The 20,528-nt window shown below is 37.6% G+C and overlaps 1 long non-coding RNA gene across 1 annotated transcript in view; it reads right to left on the bottom strand.

Annotated features, from left to right (window-relative positions):
• The window catches only part of LOC149249546 (uncharacterized), a 54,828-nt gene extending 34,514 nt beyond the window's left edge, over nt 1-20,314 (bottom strand). The window contains exon 1 of the long non-coding RNA XR_016266779.1: nt 19,868-20,314. This is a non-coding gene — a long non-coding RNA (uncharacterized LOC149249546). The remainder of the gene's footprint in view (nt 1-19,867) is intronic.
• Nucleotides 20,315-20,528: the final 214 nt, after the last annotated feature.

Here is a 20,528-nt window from a genome sequence, read left to right as displayed (position 1 = left end):
AGTGTAGGAACCAGGGGAACACTTCATCCTTCTTCTTCAAGAAGTAGATCCAGGTCTTGCTAGAATAATCATCTGTAAAGGTGAGATAATACAAGTATCCTCCCAAAGAGTTTACGGGCATCATACCAGATATGTCGGAGTGGATCAATTGCAATATATTTGTGGTCTTGCATCAGGTAGGGCCTTATAATGAAGATGGGCAAACCTCCAGTGCCATAGTTTAGATTGTAGAGATGTGTCGCAAGACATGACTCCCAATAGACTTCCTCCAACTTGATATAAAGTGTCAACCCTAAACCCAAGAGTAAAAGCATCTTTAAAATTTCTTTTTCAAACACGTACCTTTCCATCGATGAATGCCACCTTGAATCCTTTGTCCTCCATGGCTGAAATGGACACCAGGTTCTTCTTGAGAAGTACATATAGTACTTCTTGCAAATGAATAGTTTTACCTTGATTCAATTGAAGGGTAACATTCCCTACTCCCTTCACGGGATAGGTGACATCGTCTCCAAGGATGATCTCCAAGTTTGTCTCATTTTCTATCATATTAGAGAGGGCTTCCTTGTATCCGATGAAGTGCCTTGAGGCACCACTATCAATCAGCCAATTTCCCAAAGTGTCTGAAGGAGAGGTAGTGGAGAGGGCCGATATAATATAGTACTCTTTTTGCTTATTGTTAACAACATTTGATTCTTCATACCTAGAGTTCCTTGATTTCTTGGAGGGTCGACCATTTCCTTGATGTCCCGCATTCCTTTTTCCTTTGCCATTGGACCTGCCATTCCTTTGATCGTTGTTGTTGAAGTTGCCCCTGGAATGATTGTGATCATCATCATGCGATGTGTCCCTTCTATTTGGACACTCCCTTGCATAGTGGCCAAACTTATTGCAAACAAAGCACCTGCCCTTCCTTCCTTAGATCCAGGCTTTCCATGGAAATGACCTTTAGACCCTGCATTATTTCTCCTTTTGGCATGAGCGGAGAATGCAGTGGGGTGGCTTCTATTAGAAGGCATTTCTTGCTCCACCATTCTTGTTTCTTCTTGAATGCATCTCGACATTACTTCTTCAAACCCTGGAATTCATTCATGGTTCAGTATAGAGGTTCTAAATACATACCACTCAGGTGGGAGTCCTCCAAGGGTGGTGAGAGTAAGTTCCCTATCAGGAATGACTTCTCCAATCGAGAGTAGATCATTCTTGATCTCAGTAATCCTCAAGAAATAGGATTGAATCCCTCGTCCTTCCCTTCTTAATATCCTTCAACTTATTCTTGAGAAATAGAATTTGATTAGCATTACTAACCTTGAACATACCGACCAACCTATCGTAGATCTCCTTGGAGGTCTTCAATTCGGAGATGTAGGCCACCAGATGCTTGTTAATGGAATCCCTGATAATCTTCTTTGTTTTGAATTCAGCCCTATTGTACTTGGTCTTCGCCAGTGTTTTAAAAAACGGTAGGCTCGAAACCGACTCGGCCGAGTTGGTCCGAGCCAGGCCTCAAAATATCAACCCGGCCCGCTCGGCCGAGTCCGTATTAACCCAGCAAGGTTACGTACAACGGCCCAGGCACATAAAAAACATAGTTTTTTTAAATTTTTTTAATTAATTGCTTGAGTGTCGCAAGGAAAAGGAGGCCAAAACAGGCAGCAGCAGGCCTTTCTCCCTCTGTCCAACCTAATGCAATTCCTATTTATTCAAAAACTCTAATTTAATTCAAAAGAAAATAAGAATTCTGGGACTGTTTGACATATTTGGTATTTGGATATCTTAATGTTGTAATTTCAAATCTGAAAATTCATCAGTAGCATAATTTTCTCTTCATCCGCATTTCAAATTAATTTGGGCTTGTTTTAGGCATTTGGCATAGAGATAGCTCACTGTTGGCATTTTGGAATTAACTAGCTCACTTGGCATCTTAAGTAGTCTCTGTTGTCCTAATTATCATTCATAGTTAGCTTATTGTTGTTCTAAAGTTACTCATTTGTGTCATTTAAAAAACTGAATACATTGCTAGCTTTAAGTGGTCTCATTTGCTCATAAGGTTGTTGGCATTGGATAATAAATATCTTGTTGAATATTTGATACAATAAGCCTTGGTATAACTCTCTTGTCTCATTGCTAATACATCATGTTGAAAGGTAACCTTACATGGGCACTTAGGCTCTAAGGGACTTGCTATTTGGGCATTGATTAAAAATCTCAATCGTTGGTAGTTTGTATTGAAGTAGACTAAGAGCATTTACAAATCTCACTACTTCTTTGGATACTTGGCTTTAGCATCTCATACTGAAACATTGGCAAATTGTATTTTGTTGTTATCTCTAGTTGGCACTTTGTTGCTATTAGCTTATAGTGTTGCTATCTTGAGCATATTGATGAATCATTTTTGTTGTTGGGCATATCTTGATATCATATTAGCATTTGTTTTATGGTTAAGATTATCTCTTGAATATTATTGTCGAGTACTTGTTTTCTTAATTAAAAATTTGATCATAATTTAAAGTACTAAATCATTAAGAGAATCTTAGCCTAAAAATCACTCTCCATCCTTGCATCGCATTCTAAGTTAACTTGCATTAATAACTTACCTCCAAGCATAAACTTGGTTGATACTAGATAGACCTCTAAGGCCGCCCTTTTCATCTAGCTTGAGGGGCTTAGTAACTCTTAGGTGGTTAACAGTGTGGCTCTGACTCTGATGATGATCAAGAGATTGATCCACATGATCTTGGCTCCTCTGGCAGTAGCTACTAGCCAGTAGTACTGGTCACAGTTTACTTTTGTTGTAGAGGCCATTTCTAGCCTCCTTGGTTATGTGTTTTTGTTTTGATCTCTATATCATGATTCATGATCATGTATGTATTGGATAGTGCACTGGGTGCCATTTTGATATAATGGATATATTCATGAGCCTACTTTGATCATATGTGGTCTTCCATCTATATTCTAATGTTGTGTTTGGAAACATGAATGAAAATCTTTAAAATTATGTTTTTTATTAAAAAAAAAATATTTAATGTATTTTTTACAACGACCGAGTCATTGAAATCGAGCCGGCCGAGTCGATACCGAGTCGGAGTCGGAGTCGACCCTCGGCTGAGTCGGTGTCAGAGTTTTAAAACATTGGTCTTCACAGCAGCCGGTGCATTTGAAGGAGGTTTAGGGATTTTACCCTGCACATAGTCCATCACTTCTTTTTCTTCCAAGGTCAAATCAAGAGACATCTTCCGTTCATGATAGTCAGATTTATCATGGAGCTTGTCTTCAGCAGGGAAGTAGGAGGAGGAACCCATTGAGCCTTTTGTCCTTGTCCAACTGTCTTTGGTGATTGCTCTTTCACTCTTGCTTGGGCTTTGTCTTCACCTCAGCTCTGATACCATGTTAATTTAAGGCAACAACGGTATGTTCTATGCTTTAGAGCAATTTTACTTTAATTTCTTTATTAGCCCAGTATCAATATTCAAATTAGCAATCACATCAACATGATAGTAAAATGCAAATAGAACATAAACATAAACATAAACAATATAAGACAAGCCAAGACAAGAGGACACAAGATGTAGCACCAGCCAGGGACAAACCCCAATGTGGGGAAACCCTTGATCAAATCTTTTAGTCTTCAATAGTTCAGCAGAGAGAGATAGTACAATTTAAAATCTGATAATTTATAACAGCAGCAAAAGAGCCCTAACCAAAAGTCAACGTTGGTCAACAGGGCAGATTTGACCCTCAGCAAGTCGGTCAACTTCAGTCAACTTCGGCCCCTAAACAACAATAAAAAAACCCTCAAAACAGTGAAATTCAGCCCAGCCAAAGTCTGGTCAAACAACCCACCTGCGGTCAGCCCTAGCTGCAGTCAACGTTGGTCAACAGTCAATGTTTAGCCTGGATTTTTGTGCCCAGAAATGCGGCCTGCCCAAACAAGGATAGCCCTCACAAAAACGCAATCAAAGGAGGTCAACGCATGCTGGTCAACGCTTGGTCTTACTGTCCAAAAATTCGGTCTCCTCACTCTTGAAATTTCGCTCTCCTGAAATTTCGAACGTGTGGAGAGAGAGAAGCTCAAAAATCCGTACCCAATCAATGAGGAGAGAGAGAGAAGTGTGAAGATGAGTGTATCCAAATGTGGCTAAGGCATCATGTATTTATAGCAAACATTGTGGATGAATAGACTTGATTGTTGGGCTTCTGAGCCTACATAAGTTTGTTGGCCGACCTTGACAATTTGTCCATGATCAAAATAAATTCATAACTTCATTTTTACATGTCGGAATCGGATGATCTTTAGATCAATCCTACACCTCTCGAAGAGAGGAATCCAAGAAAAATATCAACTGTCATAAATAAGATGACCCATGTGGAGTTTGGCCCTAGTTGCCAATTTTAACATATATGATACAACATGTAGCATTTCACACTTCACAGAGCAAGAAGTTCACATTGTTTTTCTCTAGTGAATTTCACTACAAGTTTCACCAATAACATAATTCACCAGGTTCTTTAGTTGTTTGTAGAAAATGGTACTAGACTTTTAGGCGCATGCAACCATATGATTTGAGTTAAAGAATTACAAGATAGCTCTAGTATTATTTAGCTATGATATAGAAATGCGAGTAAGAACATTTGCGTGGCTAGATAAGCAATTTCACTTCTACTGTATGGTTGATTGTTTAGCTTTAAAGTTCACATTTTAAATTTTATTAATAACATTATATTGTTTGGAAATTTAATTTACTTGTTCTCTTTTTTGCAAAATCCATTTCAACACAAAACTTCTCGTGTCAAAATTTGTGTTGAAATGGATTTTGCAAAGGACTCCCTGAGGAGATTCAACATGACTTGGAGGGTTAGTCCTAGGTTCAGGCTCTAGATTATGAGCAAGTTCCTTTTAAATGCAATTTTTTCCATGAGTATGGGCACTTTGCAAGACATTGTCCAAAAGTTATAGCACCTCAGTGTCCTTCTATCCCTCCATCTTCTCAAAGTAATAATGAGCAAGAAGCATTCAAACCAATTTCAAGGAAGCACAAGAATCATTCATTTAAGAGGCCTAATTCCAACAATTATGAATCAAATCAACATCCTACCTCCAATAATAGATATGAAGCTTTGAAGTCCTCAAACGCAGAAGTCACAGTTCAAGAAGATCAAGATCAAATGGCTTCAGAGAACATCAGTTGTCACATTGAGGAAGAGACTAGTTCTAAGGATATTGAAATGCCTCTCCTTCAAATAAAAAAGAAGAAGAGGCCAGTTCGGAGGAAGAGAATGAGGTCAATCTCTCTTGTTCTTCTCCTTCATATTCAGAAGTTTTAGAAAGCAATCAACGATCATCCCCTTCATTAACAAGAAATAGAAAGAATGAAGCAAGAAATCTCCAAAATATAGTGCCCACCATTCTTTAGCCTCACGCGATTCTAATGGGGTGTCAGTTTTGATTAAATATTAGAAATGTTTTATTTTTGTACCATTTTGTGCAAGCAATTTGTAAGAAACTACTCTTGTTCTCAAAAAGCAATAGGCTCAAGTCTTAGAAGGTCTAGTTTTGGATCTCCCCCCTTTCTTCTTTTGTCGGGAAGATGATGGTTTTTTGCCCCCCTCTTTCTAGAGTCATGGAAAAGTTTTTCCTTGTACCATTCATGTCGATGTACTTCAACTGCATGTTTCAGTCGCAGATTTTTGCTTAATACAAATTTCTTGTTCTAGTTTAAAAAGGTGACGGGGGAAAGGCCAAGCACATCATTATATGGGATTTGATTGATGATATATGGAACAACATGTAGCATTTTACAGTTCACAGAGCAAGAAGTTCACATTGTTTTACTCTAGTGAATTTCACTACAAGTTTCACCACTAACATTATTGGCCAAGTTCTTTAGTGTGTGTAGAAAATGGTGCTAGACCTATAGGTGCATGCAGCAATATAGTCTGAGTTAAAGAATTACAAGAGAGCTCTAGGATTATTTGGCTATGATATAGAAATGTGGGTAAGAACATTTTTGTGGCTAGATAAGCAATTTCACTTCAACTTTCAAATTGTATGATTGATTGTTCAGCTTTAAAGTTCACATTTAGACTTTATTAATAAGAGTATATTGTTTGGAAATTTAATTTACTTGTTCTCTCTTTTCCTATTTTTTAAGATGTGTGGTGGGATAACTATGGTGGACAAACATCAAATCTTCAAAAAATTGTAATTAGTGTACTAAGTCAATTTTCTAGTGCTTTGGATTGCCAACACAATTGGAGTTTCTTTGAAAAAACACTCACAAAAGCATAATAAGATGGAGTATCAACACCTCAATGATATGATGTATGTTTACGACATCCTTTGATTATGGGTGGGGTAGTTGAAGAACCCACTTGATGTACAAGCCATTTACTTGGATGTGATTCATCCCACTTCTAACTCAATGTTGAGGAGGGTGAGAGACCTATTATGGAGGATTCATTTCCCTAGTTAGATAGGGAGGATGATCGAGCGCAAGACCAACTAGAGCAAGATTGGCCAACTCACGACCAACCAATGCACAACCAACAAAATCAAGTGTAGGAACCACCAATTTGTAGCTCCATTAGACATGCAATTCCAAGACTCTCCACCAATAGGCCCTAGAAAAGAGGAAAAGGTCATTAACGCATCCATATTATAGTTTAATTTTTTATTTTATTTTAAACTCTTGAATTTTAACTCAACCCTAGTCAACTACTGATGGTTAATATATGATGTATGTGATTGGACAACCTATATATGATAATTGAATACCTTCTTTTAATATTTATGTCACAATGTAACTATCTGATGATTTAAGTTCATGTTTTCATTTAGTTGAAAAATATTACTTTATGAATCTTTTATTGGTCGACAATTTTTTGTTGAATTTTCCCAATTTTCATTTTTCAAACCCCTGCCAAAGTTGATTATGAGTGAGATTTCTATAACAATACTCACAATCTTTAGGCACAAGTTGCAATCCATTGACTCCTAAATCCATTTCAAGAAAAAAATTCACCACACAAACCTATCAGCTTTCAAGTGACTCCAAAAATCTTTACACCATGTTTAGGGGTGCTTAATGAGATTTGGGATGCATGGTGTATGTTTAGCCCTTGGTTGGTTCGAGGTGGATTTGCACATTGGATATTGCTTAATTAGTGATTGATCGACCTTAGTTATAGGTGATTGTCTGACATTCTTCCTTATGGATTTGGAGTTCCCTTAATAGCTTAAGTCACATCCTTCATGATGGCCACATGATGATGTTGCTCGCTTGGAGAAAGTTGTCCTTAAGAGAAGGAGCATATTACATCTTTGAGGATGGCATCAAGCGCTAGACAGCATGAGGTAGCTTGAATTCCTATATGGAAGCTTGAAGTTGGCTTGGGGAAACTTGGTTGTGATGATGTTCATGCAAGGAGAGTGGACCTAGTGGAGTATGATACGCCTTTGTTTGTGGCATAAGGGACCTACCTCCAAGCAACAATTTGATTGTGCTAAAGTTTACGGAGGTGCACATACTCTATCCCCCCTCTAGATTTGAACATGTGAACTCTTAGGATGAAACACATGTTTTTAACCATTAGACCCACTCAATATATATACATATATATATATATATAGACATGCACACACACACACACACACACATGTGTATATATAGAACTACACACACACACACACACACATATATGCATGTGTGGGTGTGTGTGTGTGTAGTCTCATTTTATATATAGCACATTATATTGAAACTTGAAAAGAAAGCATTACGAATAAACAAGCAAGAACATTTAAATGACAAACATAAATGACAAGCAATGTTCCACCATTTCTTATATTGGGATCCTAATCAGTATCATCACCCTTTGCATCTATCTCAATCCTTGAAGCACATTAGTCAACAACATGCAGTTTTGATGAAACTACTTAATCCAAGCTTTAAAATATGGTAGAAAAAGTTTAACATACCTAATCAATGACTTTGGCTTGAGTGAAGAGTGCACTTTTGCTAAGGCCACAACAGGAGTCAAAAGATCAATATCACCAACATCAAGGTACATTAGGTCTTGGTGCTCTTAAATAAATGTCAATCCCATACCCTTATACATGATGGAATCTAATGAAAATGTTGCAATCCTACCAATCCTAAAATCTTGAAAGCTGTTAAGTCTATTGAATTTTCAATGAGATATGAAATTCTACTTTCTCCATATGAAGTCTGATGAGGTTTAAACCACTCTCAACTTTAAAGAGTTTAACATTACCATTAATTGGTAGTATTTTTGGTGCAAATTGAGAGTGAAACCATCTTTTAAAGAAAATTTTCTAGTCTTAGATGCTTCTAAATGTCTCATCAATTCATAATTAACCTTTAATGAAGCATTAAAACAAAAAATGTGGATCCCAACAATCAAATTGTGGTAAAGTCATGACAATCTTTTTTTGGATACCTATTTCAATATGCACGAAACACATTTCCACACATGAAATGCATTTGATATGGATTGAAAAATGTTTCAAACACACTTTAGTCATGTTTCAACGTTTCAATACAAAAACCTGACTAGTACGAGAGGGTGTGTTTCCTACAACTTAGGTTAGAGATGTGACTAAGATGAGCACACTACTCATTCTCTCTCTATTATATCTTCATTTATATCTGCTTTCTCTCTCATGGAGTTGCTAGGGTTTATTGATCATCTCACAACATCTTGAAGTCTATAATTAGGGTTTGATCCCTTGGAGTATTGAAATTAGAGTTTTGAGATTAAACCCTAGCGGTATATTTGGTGAAGAAGAAGAGGAGGAAAAGATGTCTTGCCTTGGAGGATTTGTTTGAGTGCTTAATGGATGTTGGAGCTCCTTGGTTGAGCTAAAGTTTTTTTTTGTTTTCCCCAGCTAGGGTTTTAGAGAGCGATAAACCTATGGTATGTACCTATATGTTTCAACTACTGTAGTTATTAGACTCAGCTTTCTCTCTCATGGAGTTGCTAATCTTGCCTTGGATTTTTGAGTGCTTAATGGATATTGGAGCTCTTGGTTGAGCTCTAGCTAGTTCGATAAACCTATGGTATGTACCTATACAACTACTGTTTAATGAAGTTCTCAGTTATTCAATAGTTGTGTAAATCGCAAATTTGATTTTCTACCATCTATGTTCTTTATGGTTTGTAATTTCGAGCTATATAGACTTCTCGATTTGACGTAAGGGCAATTACCTTAAGTGATTTAACATCAATGTTATCCGAACTGAATCATTCACTGAACCAGCAGAGCCCAAAAATGTGAACTAGACCAAAACCTAAAAAAATCAAACCAAAAAACCAATCGACCATAAAATTCATAAATATACAAATTTTGAAAAAAATACATATTCATGTGAATCCAAACAATTATAAACAACTATGCAAACTCTCATATATATAGCTAGTAAGGGTGCATATAACCAAAATAGCACAAAGTGCAATCCATCTCTAAACCAAAAATACATCAACAAACTGGTTCTAGATGGCCTCTAGAGTCCAAAAAAAAAAATCATGCTACAACAAATACTTACATATCATCAAAATAATTGCCTTTATTGGGATCCTCATCGTCGCTATCATCCTCTAAGCATTAAAATAAGATAAAAGAATCTTAACATGTCAAATCGAGATTTTGCTTGAGTGATGGGTACATTTTTACTAGGATCGTGACAAAGGAGTTCAACAATCAATGCCACCAAAATCGAGGTACATAGAGAGTTTGGTGCTCTTGATTAAATGTCGGTTCCATACCCTCATACATGACAAACTCCAATGGAAACGTTGCAATCCCCCCAATCATGATATCCTAAAAACTATTAAGTTTGTTGGATTTTGAGTGGGACCTAAAATTCTACTTTCTCCATACAAAATATAATGAGGTTGGAACTACTCTCAAACATTCTGAAATAATTAATGTTAATGTTAAAAATTTAAGTTAAAGTGATAGATTTAACATTACCATTAATTGCATTGCATTAGTAAGGCCCTAAAGGTCGAATATGTTGAAATATAACGTATCTATGGTTGACATTTCTCATTGCATACTCGAAGAAGAAATCAATTTTTGGTCACTTTCAAGTGAGCTCAATTAAGCCCTTCAAGTCAGCTCCTTTAAGATCATCATGTTGACCCCATTAGGACTAACTAGCCCTCACATGACACCTACAAGTTCATTGGCATTCATTTCAATCATCATCCATCACAACAATTCAGTCTACAATTACAAAGATATCCACAAGTGCGAAGAGGATAAAGAGGGTTCTTTTGACTGCGGTTTGGATCTCCTTCAAAGGCTCGTTGACTACAATGACTTGGGTCTGGTTGGGATCATCTATACTTCTATTTTGTTGACTCTTTTCTGGCCAAAGATTGCAGAGAAACTCGCTCCTTTTGAGGTGACATAATTCTGAAGTTGATCTAGGGTTTTGGACAGCTCGTTAGCAACTTTTGTGGTTATTTCAATGGGACTTCGAACTCCTATCACAATGACTTCAAGCATATTTTTTGACCTCCTTGTGCAAACATTACTCATTAACAGAAGTGGAATTTCTCTCCTTCTATGAGCAGACTTTGATTGGGTATTTCATTGTTGACTATTTTGGATTTGTTGGAACATTTTGATGTACTATTGATGGATTGAATCTCTCTCTCATAAGGAAAGAATTTTTGGGTTTTGCCTTGTGGTTTTGCCCTGGCTATGAGCCTAATCTTGGTGTCCTTTGGCTCTTGCTTATTGTCTTTTGTTCATTGTTTACTATGATCTCTATTTACTCCTCTTGTTGAAGAATTAATGGTTGAAGATTTTCATGTATAGCTACTTGTTGAATAAAGTATAAAGAAGAAACAATTTATATCAACAGTCGTTATCAACTATGAAAAACTACTCTAACCATTGCAACACTAGAATTTCAACAAAATATTAGGTTGCCCCACTCATAAATTATTGTTTTCTTTTAAAAAAATTGTGTTCCAAGGGTCCTTAGTCACATCGTACAAAACTAGCCAACTCGTTGGAAAAAGGTCGATTAGGTACTGAACTGGTCTTTTCCAGCGCCTCGCAGTAGTTCAGACCAGTTTTTGCTCAAAAACAATCAGCCCAGCTAGTTCAGTCAAGCCTAAATCGGAGAAAGATAAGCGTTATTTGAAATAAGAGTTTTCAGTTTTGGTTTATGTATGATAAAATTTTCCTAAAGGGCTGAAACTTATCAAGAACACTTCAATATATTTTTCTCTTGGATTGCCTAGAAAATTGGGGCATTAAGAATTGAAATATTGTCCACTGCCACTGCTATTTTATTTTGTATTTCATAACAACCTTGAGGCAAAGAAATAACTGTGCAACTTCAGTCGAGTTTGGGAAATGAGAATGCAAGCTTCTAATGAGAGGAATTAAGCATTCAAGATAGGATCCATGATGAAATTGTCCCAATAAATTGAATCCACCAAAAATACATTTTCTATATTGACTCTCAAGATGTGTCTTGGGGATATGAGAGATTTTGTTCACTTCAATGTCAAGCATTGCGAATTTATGTGAACCAATTGAAAAATATTGTCGGACTAGTGAGAACCTTTTGTTGATTTATTTTCTTGGATTTTAGAACAGATTTAAGTTTACATTTTTGTGAGACTGGATTATATATTTTCTTTTAGATGAATGTTACAAGTGCAAATAGTCCAAAAAAACACAACTCATTTAACAGCTTGGAACCTCAAGGTTGAGAAGTTGAGTTTCTATTTTGGTGTTTGATATCATGAATGTTTTCTTTAATATAAATGCATAATGTTGTCCGCGTGTTCCCAAATACCATAAATCACCCATATTCTTAAAGGATTAGAACTGGTATTCTCTAGTTGTTGTTTTCAAATATTTCTGCTCTTATTGTCTTTCTTCTTTCAGAAATTCCCTAAGCGAAATCAAATGCAGCTTAGTGCTGATTTTTTGGTAGCTTGGGAGGTACTCCAAGCCCTAGAGTTCGGGGTTTAGACATGGAGCACCACAAAAGTGCTTTGTGGGCTTGGAACCCTAAGGTGTGGCTTTTGCACCCAAGCTTGTGGGTGTGAAACCATGAGGAGATTTTGACATGTGATTATTTGAGATGATAGAGGACCTCGAGAGGAGAAAGAGGCAACAATAATCACTCAAATCCGAGGTGTCTATGATGAGATATTCATTTTTCTTTGTAGCTGGTGGGTTTTGTGGATGACAAGTCATGAATGCTTGTGTTGTATGACAGTTGTACAAGCCCTCCATGATGGTTTAATGAAGCCCTTATATTAGATATAAATATAAGGTGATTGTGAGGTCATTTCCTCACATCCAAGTGCATCACTTCATAGATAATACATCTCTTATGCAATCGAGCTAGAGAAGAAGGCTAGATGTGAAAGATGAGGCCTATTTTGTGTCTCTTGAGGTATCTTTCAAGGTTGAGAAGCTATAGGTAGGCAATTGCAGTCCTTGAGGGAGTTTTGCATGGTGTCTTAGCCTTGTTTTGAATGGGAACTCTCTTCTACAAGTGAGTCGCAGCTCTGGAAGGCTAATTCAAGTAGGCCACAGACCTAGAACAGCTTGGACAGGGGGCCGAAAGGTTGAGGAGGTGACATAATTCTGAAGTTGATCTAGGGTTTTGGACAGCTCGTTGGCAACTTTTGTGGTTATTTCAATGGGACTTCGAACTCCTATCACAATGACTTCAGGCATATTTTTTGACCTCCTTGCGCAAACATTACTCATTAACAGAAGTGGAATTTCTCTCCTTCTTTGAGCAAACTTTGATTGGGTACTTCATTGTTGACTATTTTGGATTTGTTGGAACATTTTGATGTACTATTGATGGATTGAATCTCTCTCTCATAAGGAAAGAATTTTCGGATTTTCCCTTGTGGTTTTGCCCTGGCTCTTGCTTATTGTCTTTTGTTCATTGTTTACTATGATCTCTATTTACTCCTCTTGTTGAAGAATTAATGGTTGAAGATTTTCATGTATAGCCACTTGTTGAATAAAGTATAAAGAAGAAACAATTTATATCAACAGTCGTTATCAACTATGAAAAACTACTCTGACCATTGCAACACTAGAATTTCAACAAAATAATAGGTTGCCCCACTCATAAATTATTGTTTTCTTTTAAAAAAATTGTGTTCCAAGGGTCCTTAGTCACATCGTACAAAACTAGCCAGCTCATTGGAAAAAGGTCGATTAGGTACTGAACTGGTCTTTTCCAGCCCCTCGCAGTAGTTCAGACCAGTTTTTGCTCAAAAACAATCAGACCAGCTAGTTCAGTCAAGCCTAAATCGGAGAAGATAAGCGTTATTTGAAATAAGAGTTTTCAGTTTTGGTTTATGTATGATAAAATTTTCCTAGAGGGCTGAAACTTATCAAGAACACTTCAGTATATTTTTCTCTTGGATTGCCTAGAAAATTGGAGCATTAAGAATTGAAATATTGTCCATTGCCACTGCTATTTTATTTTGTATTTCATAACAACCTTGAGGCAAAGAAATAACTATGCAACTTCAGTCAAGTTTGGGAAATGAGAATGCAAGCTTCTAATGAGAGGAATTAAGCATTCAAGATAGGATCCATGATGAAATTGTCCCAATAAATTGAATCCACCAAAAATACATTTTCTATATTGACTCTCAAGATGTGTCTTGGGGATATGAGAGATTTTGTTCACTTCAATGTCAAGCATTGTGAATTTATGTGAACCAATTGAAAAAGATTGGCGGACTAGTGCAGAACCTTTTGTTGATTTATTTTCTTGGATTTTAGAATAGATTTAAGTTTACATTTTTGTGAGACTGGGTTATATATTTTCTTTTAGATGAATGTTACAAGTGCAAATAGTCCAAAAAAACACAACTCATTTAACAGCTTGGAACCTCGAGGTTGAGAAGTTAAGTTTCTATTTTGGTGTTTGATATCATGAATGTTTTCTTTAATATAAATGCATAATGTTGTCCGCGTGTTCCCAAATACCATAAATCACCCATATTCTTAAAGGATTAGAACTGGTATTCTCTAGTTGTTGTTTTCAAATATTTCTGCTCTTATTGTCTTTCTTCTTTCAGAAATTCCCTAAGCCAAAACAAATGCAGCTTAGTGCTAATTTTTTGGTAGCTTGGGAGGTACTCCAAGCCCTAGAGTTCGAAGTTTAGGCATTGGAGCACCACAAAAGTGCTTTGTGGGCTTGGAACCCAAGGTGTGGCTTTTGCACCCAAGCTTGTGGGTGTGAAACCATGAGGAGATTTTGACATGTGATTATTTGAGATGATAGAGGACCTCGAGAGGAGAAAGAGGCAACAAAAATCACTCAAATCCGAGGTGTCTATGATGAGATATTCATTTTTCTTTGTAGCTGGTGGGTTTTGTGGATGACAAGTCATGTATGCTTGTGTTGTATGACAGTTGTACAAGCCCTCCATGATGGTTTAATGAAGCCCTTATATTAGATATAAATATAAGGTGATTGTGAGGTCATTTCCTCACATCCAAGTGCATCACTCCATAGATAATACATCTCTTATGCAATCGAGCTAGAGAAGAAGGCTAGACGTGAAAGATGAGGCCTATTTTGTGTCTCTTGAGGTATCTTTCAAGGTTGAGAAGCTACAGGTAGGAAGTTGCAGTCCTTGAGGGAGTTTTGCATGGTGTCTTAGCCTTGTTTTGCATGGGAACTCTCTTCTACAAGTGGGTCACAGCTCTAGAAGGCTAATTCAAGTAGGCCATAGACCTAGAACAGCTTGGACAAGGCGCCGAAAGGTTGAGGAACAGTCCAAGTATGCCACAGGCCTTGTCTTTTGGGAGCAAGTGGGTCGTGAGGCAGGTTTGAGGGCTGGAATTAGCCCAAATCAGCTAAGGAGAGTGCAAAGAACTATTTGAAAGGAGGTCGCAGCCTTTGGAGGAGGTAAGGAGGTAGAAAAGAGAGTTGTAGCAGCTTGCCAACAGCCCTAACTAGGTGAACCAGACCTACAATTGTACTACACTAACCCTTGAGGAGTAAAGAGGTATATTATTGATGTACTTATGTTGAATTGATGCTAGGGATGAGGTCCTAGATTGGACATTGGTATTGGGAATTTGAGGTATGTTGGAGAGTAGTGTGAAAGTGCCCAAGTCTGAGTCCTAAGTGCAGCGCCTTGATGGACAAAGGTGGTTGCTAGGAGTGGCAGTTTGGAGGAGCTCAAGGTTTGGCTAACCAGGAGCAAATTGGATAGCACGTGTTCATTGTTGGAGAAGCGACATTCGATGATGATATGTGGTAGCCCTCCTGCCCTATGTTAGTCTTCATTGAAACAACGCAAAAAGACTATAATGGGAAGAAAAGTCACAAAAGAGTTGAGGAGAAACTGTGGGTAGAAGTCTCAAAGTGTTATTGCCTTGAAGGACAAAGGAGCAGCTAGTGAGCATAAAGACCCTATGTGTTGGTTGTAGATGGACTTATGATCAGCTAGAGAGCAGATTGGATAGCTAAGGTTCAATGGCCTAAAGGACTTGCATTGATAGAGGCAAGTGTTGCAGAACATAAGCAAAGGACCCGCAGTGTACAAGATACAACAAGTTGTGATTGTGCACTACATCAGCTAGATCGTCAGTGTATTTTGTATATTGTATTCTTGTACTAGTGGATGAGGGCCATTATCCCTGGTACAGGAGCCCTAGACTGTTGTATTATCAAATTGATTAAAATATAACAAAGTTGGATTATTGTAAAATTGTGTAAAAAGTTGTGTATATTTTGTGCACTAGTATATTTATTGTTGTATAATATTTCGTTGTGCAAAGTAGACTTGTTGTGATACTTGGTTTGGTAGCGTCGGTGATTTAAGATTCTATCCTAGACACCAATATCATGGAAAAACAACATTTAGGACGTAATTGTTGAGATGTCAATGTTGTCATTGATGGCCATATGGATCGAATATAGCATAAGCATTGAATATATATATATATACACAGATAGAATCCCAAGAAGCGTTGGACCCAAAGAGCAAGAGGAGCAGTACCAAAGAGAAGAGCGAGAAGCAGTTCAAAGAGAAGCCATCGGGAGCCAAAGGAAAGTCATCGGAAGCCAAGAGCAAGAGCCAAGACAATCCAAGGAGGAGCAGATCCAAGAGAAGACCGCATATGCCCAAGAGAAAGAGCCAAAAGGAAAAGCAGTGTTATGAGAGTAATAGAGTTTGGAAACCTTAATAATCCATTATTGGAACATATCACAATGCATATAATAAAACCAAACCAAGGAAATATCATATCGGCGTTTTTATTGTGTCACCACTCAAAACTCCGATCTTCAACCTCTGATATGCGATGTGGACCTCCGATCTCCGATATGCGATACGGACCTCCGATCTCCGATGTGCGATATGGACCTCCGATGCGATATGGACCTCCGATGCTATATGGACCCTCGATCTCCGATATGGACCTCCGATCTCTGACTTCCGATATGCGGACCCGACATGATTTAAGTTAACGATTTAATTATCTAATCGCATCTGCCTTTATCGGAACTTTTGAATAGCACCTCCAATAAGATCCTTCGATTGTCGATCGTTGATATGGTTGCGAACCCTATTGGCTTTATCATAATGTGTCTAATATATTATCATGTCCGCCTCATCGAAACTTTTCTATTTCGTAAGTCTTACAAGCATGTCATGTTAAAGCTTTCAATACAAACCTTTGATATCCTTGTGGTGCCAACGTACGAAGACTAAAGTGATGATGTGGCATGTAGGACTTCACGGCATCCATTATAATATGGTTTCGCGTTATTCGCTATGACCCCTCCTATCTTGCTATTATAATATCGTTTCCGTAACAATAAAACTATGTTATATTTCGTCGATTATTAACAAAGACCCCTTCCGACAGTTATTTAATATATTTTCAATGTGCCACCTCATGCACAAGTTGGCCTCTCCTCTAATGAACGTGTCTTTTCATTTATTGGCGAAACTCATATAAACACAAGTCAAATACTTCATTTCAAGTATCGATTCAGTGAAGATCTACTACAGAGATACATTACAATCACAACTCGTGAACGAGGAACACCGAGAAGGAATTGAAGGATTAAATTGTTTGTGGATATCTGCTCTAGAGCTCGAAAATTGGATTTGTAGAAGACTTGTGGCTCGGATCGAGGAACATTTCAATTTTGGTGAAGCCCATATCTGTGGGACATTGCAGTTCCGGTGGAGCACGAAATCATGGGTAGTACAATCTTGGTGGAGTCCAAATCTTAATATAAAAGTGTGAAGTAATATTCAGACTATCAGTGGAGGGGAAATAGCTTAAAGGCTCGGAGTTATAGTTACCTGTGGAGCTCGAACTACGCATCGGATACGTGATTACTTTAAGGACAATCACCTATGTTTGTTGGGAGCTTGACCTACACTACAACGAATAGAGAGCTCAGACTTGTGCAAACCCCGAACCAGTAAACAGCTCAACCTACAATACAGCGAATAGAGAGCTCAAACTTGTGCAAACCCCAAACCAGTAAACAATTTGAGAGACTCAAACTAACAGTGTCATTTGTGGAGAGCTCGGATAGACATCCTTTGGAGTTAACTCAAGACAGTCATCTTGAAAGAAGGCTCGTGAAGAAACTCATATTACAGTAGCAGCATTAAGAAATATTTTATTGTTGAAGCATTGTGAAGACTCTCTTGAAGAGTTCTTGAAGAAGCCCTTGAAGAGGCTTAGAGCGGGTGCAGAACTTGGGTTGCCTATAGAAGACACCTTGAAGGTCTTGGAGATATTATTGGAGACTATGAGGTGTTGAAGCAATCATGAGGTGACAAAAGGAGAGATTGTTTGGGTAACATGAAGAGTTGTGGTAACATATTCTAAGAAAACAAGGTTTTCATTGATAAAGTGATTTGGAGGAGGCATTGCTGAAGATAGATAGGGCTTGTTGCAGAAGATATTGGGAGCCATAAAGAATCATCAATCTTATCTTGACGAATTGCAGCTAACCCTAGAGGTAGGAGCCTCATAGAGACAAGGTTGGTGCCTTGGGAAAGATAGGGTTGGAGCCCTAGAGGTTGGAGCCTTGTGAAGTCCAAGTTGGTGCTTGGCAAAGTACAGATTGAAGCAGTGGATTGGAGCCCTAGAGGATAGGAGTCCTCAAGAAGACCAGGTTGGAGCCTGTACCAGAGATAGGGTTGGAGCCCTAGAGGTTGGTGCCTCAAAGTGACAAGGTTGGAGCCTTGGGAAGTCCAAGTCGATGCTTGGCAAACTACAAGTTGGAGCCTATGAGATTGAGGATTGGTGTCTTCATCTGGGGTTGGAGCCCTACACATTATTGTACTTAATTTATTGTAAAGAAGAGGATTGGAGTCCTCATTATTTCTGATTAATAAAATTATTTATTCTATCATTGTTCTTTTTGTGTTCAAGTTATAAGTGATCTAACTAGTAAAAAATAACAATTGAAAAGAAATATCGATTCACCCCCTCTCAGTATTTCTAACAGTAACATGCTTCAACAAACTCAGAATTGATTTCATTTCTGCTTTGGGAAAGAGAGGCACGTGAGAGAATTTTGGTGCAACAAAAACAACCATACAACCATACCTTTCTCATCACACATCTCGATTACTCTTCTTTTTCTTTGATTGATAAATGACCCCTTGATAACAAAGTGGCCTACCTTTGGCTTAGGTGTCACAACAAATGGGTATCTATTATGCCAAAGTCACCTAGGACTTGCACAATATCCGTGAGCCATCAAGGTCACTGAGACCTCCAACCGGTCACAAATGCAATAGTTACCTCTGCTGGCAGCATGAAAGTGGCAACATTTATAACCCCAATGTCTAAGCACTGAAAGTGCTTGAATTGACCAATATATGGCTGATGATTATTTTGTTTATGCTGATTGTGATGAAAAAATAGCATATGGCTAAGCTCTCTTCAAGAAGCTGAGCTCATAAATCAATTGGGTTTCCTTGAACTAAATGCCTCTTCTGAAGATAACATGCTTTTGGTTATCTAGACAACAACGATATTTGAATGCTAAATAATATGGTAATAAAAATGAAGTAGACAGATAGGAAAAAAGTATATTCCACGTGTTCCAGCTACTCAAATAAGATATTATGGAGTCTGTGTTGTGCATGAGTCTCAAAAGGATAAATTCAGGAACGTTATCATTTTCAATTTCCTTTATCACTGGTTAACAATATCAAATTTACATCAACAAATGACGTTTTGCAAGCACCTTGTTTATCAAATATAAAAATATTTGTCGTTATGTACACCTAATTTTTCAATTTTCAACAAAAGCCAAACAGGATAACCAATTACAAAAATAATTCATCAAAACAAAATAAAAGAACTCAGAAGATGTCCAGAGCATTGCCCACTTTAGAATATAATAAAAACTCAAATCGCCTCTAGGGCAATTTTATTACCTTGCGGTATGTTTAGGGCCAATGAGCTTTACGTTCAATCTTGCTTAAAATGAACCAAATTTGGTATACGTCGTGGCCTAAACTTACGGTTTAGGGTTATTGACAACCATGATGGCCCAAAATTATGGTTCTGGGTTATGACAACCATCATGCCCTAAAATTAGGGCTTTGGGTATATAGGCATAAATAAAGACCTGAGGTTAGGCTAAGGCTTAGGCTTAGATACTTCATGCAGAATCGTATTTAAGCCGGAACCCTGATCTGCCCCTCGGAACCCGCCATACCAATACAACTTTCTCTCTGAGAAACCCCAAATCCAAAACCCTGAAAACCCTAGACTAGCTGCAGTTTACAGCAAATCAAATGCAATCACCCAGAAAATATAAAACAAAAATCATCTGACCTCGATAACCAATAAACCTACAGTGGCGGTCTTCAAGAGCTCAAAATGCTTGTTGCCTCTGCGGAGAAAATACTCGATGTAGATGAAATCCTTTTTATCTACGGACTATGCATTTTTCTGAACTCTGCCTATACAATTTGCTATATTCTGCATCGCTCGGGGAACTCTTTGGTTCGGGCTGCTCGTAAGAATCCTCTGTATAAACTCAAAACCTGCCTTCGCATTCCCGAGAGCATTTACGCAGGCGCCATCAATGACATATTCTATAGATTATGGTGGCGTAGGCTAGAAGGTCTGTAAAACCAGCGAAGTACCAAGATTTCATTAACACTGAGGGAGGCATTGAATACTACCCAGTTGAATACCTACCCAGTTTTCATTAAATCTCATCGAGGCATTGAGATGAATGCAAGGTCATTTCTGAGGTTAATGGTTAAATACTCATCATGTCGGTTCCTATTTTGTAACGTACTTTTTAAATTATTTTTTAAGCTCATATATTAGTGAAGAAAATATTTATTAAAAAAATATCATTATATTTATTACTTAATAAAGGATAATTTTTTCCAATTTTTATCTCTTAAATTTCTGATTTGAGTGTAGTTCCTATGGCCCATCAAGTTGTGGTACATATGTCCACTTAATGACAATAATGGCTTGT

Source organism: Pinus tabuliformis, chromosome 7, assembly GCF_031772625.1.
Source record: "Pinus tabuliformis cultivar Carrire ecotype Pingquan chromosome 7, CPIR1, whole genome shotgun sequence".
Classification (NCBI taxonomy): Eukaryota; Viridiplantae; Streptophyta; class Pinopsida; order Pinales; family Pinaceae; genus Pinus; species Pinus tabuliformis.
The sequence above is the reverse complement of the archived record's forward strand: the minus strand, read 5'-3'. Positions and strand labels throughout refer to the sequence as shown.